The following is a 2500-nucleotide window of genomic DNA, read 5'->3' on the forward strand; positions in this document are numbered from 1 at the left end:
GGTATTCCCAGGCGGTCTCCCATCCAAGTACTAACCAGGCCCGCCCCTGCTTAGCTTCCGAGATCGGACGAGATCGGGCGTTCTCAGGGTAGTATGGCCGTAAGCCCTTGCTCAATTTGGAAAAATCCTTTTTGAAGGCGACACTGGCCAACAGGATTCCCACAAAAATCATTGCTTTCCCCAACAAGTGGGAAAGAGCGCCCTCTTCCGACAGGCGAGAGCAGAAAGCATAAAAAGCTTACAGCACCTGGTATTCCCAGGCGGTCTCCCATCCAAGTACTAACCAGGCCCGCCCCTGCTTAGCTTCCGAGATCGGACGTTCTCAGGGTAGTATGGCCGTAAGCCCTTGCTCATTTTGGAAAAATCCTTTTTGAAGGCGACACTGGCCAACAGGATTCCCACAAAAATCATTGCTTGCCCCAACAAGTGGGAAAGAGCACCCTCTTCTGTCAGGCGAGAGCAGAAAGCATAAAAAGCTTACAGCACCTGGTATTCCCAGGCGGTCTCCCACCCAAGTACTAACCAGGCCCGCCCCTGCTTAGCTTCCGAGATCGGACGAGATCGGGCATTCTCAGGGTAGTATGGCCGTAAGCCCTTTCTCATTTTGGAAAAATCCTTTTTGAAGGCGACACTGGCCAACAGGATTCCCACAAAAATCATTGCTTTCCCCAACAAGTGGGAAAGAGCGCCCTCTTCCGTCAGGCGAGAGCAGAAAGCATAAAAAGCTTACAGCATAAAAAGCTTACAGCACCTGGTAATCCCAGGCGGTCTCCCATTCAAGTACTAACCAGGCCCGCCCCTGCTTAGCTTCCGAGATCGGACGAGATCGGGCGTTCTCAGGGTAGTATGGCCATAAGCCCTTGATCATTTTGGAAAAATCATTTTTGAAGGCGACACTGGCCAACAGGATTCCCACAAAAATCATTGCTTTCCCCAAAGAGTGGGAAAGAGCGCCCTCTTCCGTCAGGCGAGAGCAGAAAGCATAAAAAGCTTACAGCAACTTGTATTCCGAGGCGGTCTCCCATCCAAGTACTAACCAGGTCCGCCCCTGCTTAGCTTCCAAGATCGGACGAGATCGGGCATTCTCAGGGTAGTATGGCCGTAAGCCCTTGCTCATTTTGGAAAAATCCTTTTTGAAGGCGACACTGGCCAACAGGATTCCCACAAAAATCATTGCTTTCCCCAAAGAGTGGGAAAGAGCGCCCTCTTCCGTCAGGCGAGAGCAGAAAGCATAAAAAGCTTACAGCACCTGGTATTCCCAGGCGGTCTCCCATCCAGGTACTAACCAGGCCCGCCCCTGCTTAGCTTCCGAGATCGGACGAGATTGGGCGTTCTCAGGGTAGTATGGCCGTAAGCCCTTGCTCATTTTGGAAAAATCCTTTTTGAAGTTGACACTGGCCAACAGGATTCCCACAAAAATCATTGCTTTCCCCAACAAGTGGGAAAGAGCGCCCTCTTCCGTCAGGCGAGAGCAGAAAGCATAAAAAGATTACAGCATAAAAAGCTTACAGCACCTGGTATTCCCAGGCGGTCTCCCATCCAAGTACTAACCAGGCCCGCCCCTGCTTAGCTTCCGAGATCAGACGAGATAGGGCGTTCTCAGGGTAGTATGGCCGTAAGCCCTTGCTCATTTTGGAAAAATCCTTTTTGAAGGCGACACTGGCCAACAGGATTCCCAGAAAAATCATTGCTTTCCCCAAAGAGTGGGAAAGAGCGCCCTCTTCCGTCAGGCGAGAGCAGAAAGCATAAAAAGCTTACAGCACCTGGTATTCCCAGGCGGTCTCCCATCCAAGTACTAACCAGGCCCGCCCCTGCTTAGCTTCCGAGATCGGACGAGATCGGGCGTTCTCAGGGTAGTATGGCCGTAAGCCCTTGCTCATTTTGGAAAAATCCTTTTTGAAGGCGACACTGGCCAACAGGATTCCCACAAAAATCATTGCTTTCCCCAAAGAGTGGGAAAGAGCGCCCTCTTCCGTCAGGCGAGAGCAGAAAGCATAAAACGCTTACAGCACCTGGTATTCCCAGGCGGTCTCCCATCCAAGTACTAACCAGGCCTGCCCCTGCTTAGCTTCCGAGATCGGACGAGATCGGGCGTTCTCAGGGTAGTATGGCCGTAAGCCCTTGCTCATTTTGGAAAAATCCTTTTTGAAGGCGACACTGGCCAACAGGATTCCCACAAAAATCATTGCTTTCCCCAACAAGTGGGAAAGAGCGCCCTCTTCCGTCAGGCGAGAGCAGAAAGCATAAAAAGCTTACAGCATAAAAAGCTTACAGCACCTGGTATTCCCAGGCGGTCTCCCATCCAAGTACTAACCAGGCCCGCCCCTGCTTAGCTTCCGAGATCGGACGAGATCGGGCGTTCTCAGGGTAGTATGGCCGTAAGCTCTTGCTCATTTTGGAAAAATCCTTTTTGAAGGCGACACTGGCCAACAGGATTCCCACAAAAATCATTGCTTTCCCCAAAGAGTGGGAAAGAGCGCCCTCTTCCGTCAGGCGAGAG

The 2500-nt window shown here is 51.6% G+C and overlaps 8 non-coding genes and 2 pseudogenes across 8 annotated transcripts in view; all 10 read right to left on the reverse strand.

Moving 5' to 3' along the window:
* Positions 1-105, reverse strand: part of LOC144900636 (5S ribosomal RNA) — a 119-nt gene extending 14 nt beyond the window's left edge. Inside the window, exon 1 of the ribosomal RNA XR_013628823.1 lies at positions 1-105. This exon is cut by the window's left edge and continues 14 nt beyond it. This is a non-coding gene — a ribosomal RNA (5S ribosomal RNA).
* Positions 106-235: 130 nt separating this feature from the next.
* Positions 236-344, reverse strand: LOC144900503 (5S ribosomal RNA; annotated as a pseudogene).
* A 130-nt stretch (positions 345-474) lies between these two features.
* LOC144900971 (5S ribosomal RNA) lies at positions 475-593 on the reverse strand. The gene has a single exon (XR_013629159.1). It is a non-coding gene; the product is annotated as a 5S ribosomal RNA (ribosomal RNA).
* Positions 594-739: 146 nt separating this feature from the next.
* LOC144900274 (5S ribosomal RNA) lies at positions 740-858 on the reverse strand. The gene has a single exon (XR_013628609.1). It is a non-coding gene; the product is annotated as a 5S ribosomal RNA (ribosomal RNA).
* A 130-nt stretch (positions 859-988) lies between these two features.
* LOC144900507 (5S ribosomal RNA) lies at positions 989-1107 on the reverse strand (annotated as a pseudogene).
* A 130-nt stretch (positions 1108-1237) lies between these two features.
* LOC144900113 (5S ribosomal RNA) lies at positions 1238-1356 on the reverse strand. Its single transcript, XR_013628448.1, has one exon. It is a non-coding gene; the product is annotated as a 5S ribosomal RNA (ribosomal RNA).
* A 146-nt stretch (positions 1357-1502) lies between these two features.
* On the reverse strand, positions 1503-1621 carry LOC144900203 (5S ribosomal RNA). Its single transcript, XR_013628538.1, has one exon. It is a non-coding gene; the product is annotated as a 5S ribosomal RNA (ribosomal RNA).
* A 130-nt stretch (positions 1622-1751) lies between these two features.
* Positions 1752-1870, reverse strand: LOC144900637 (5S ribosomal RNA). The gene has a single exon (XR_013628824.1). It is a non-coding gene; the product is annotated as a 5S ribosomal RNA (ribosomal RNA).
* Positions 1871-2000: 130 nt separating this feature from the next.
* Positions 2001-2119, reverse strand: LOC144900713 (5S ribosomal RNA). Its single transcript, XR_013628900.1, has one exon. It is a non-coding gene; the product is annotated as a 5S ribosomal RNA (ribosomal RNA).
* A 146-nt stretch (positions 2120-2265) lies between these two features.
* Positions 2266-2384, reverse strand: LOC144900638 (5S ribosomal RNA). Its single transcript, XR_013628825.1, has one exon. It is a non-coding gene; the product is annotated as a 5S ribosomal RNA (ribosomal RNA).
* Between the last annotated feature and the right edge of the window lie 116 nt (positions 2385-2500).

This window comes from Doryrhamphus excisus, linkage group LG9 (assembly GCF_037039965.1).
Source record: "Doryrhamphus excisus strain RoL-2023G ecotype Guam linkage group LG9, RoL_Dexc_Guam_v1.1, whole genome shotgun sequence".
In the NCBI taxonomy this organism is placed as follows: domain Eukaryota; kingdom Metazoa; phylum Chordata; class Actinopteri; order Syngnathiformes; family Syngnathidae; genus Doryrhamphus; species Doryrhamphus excisus.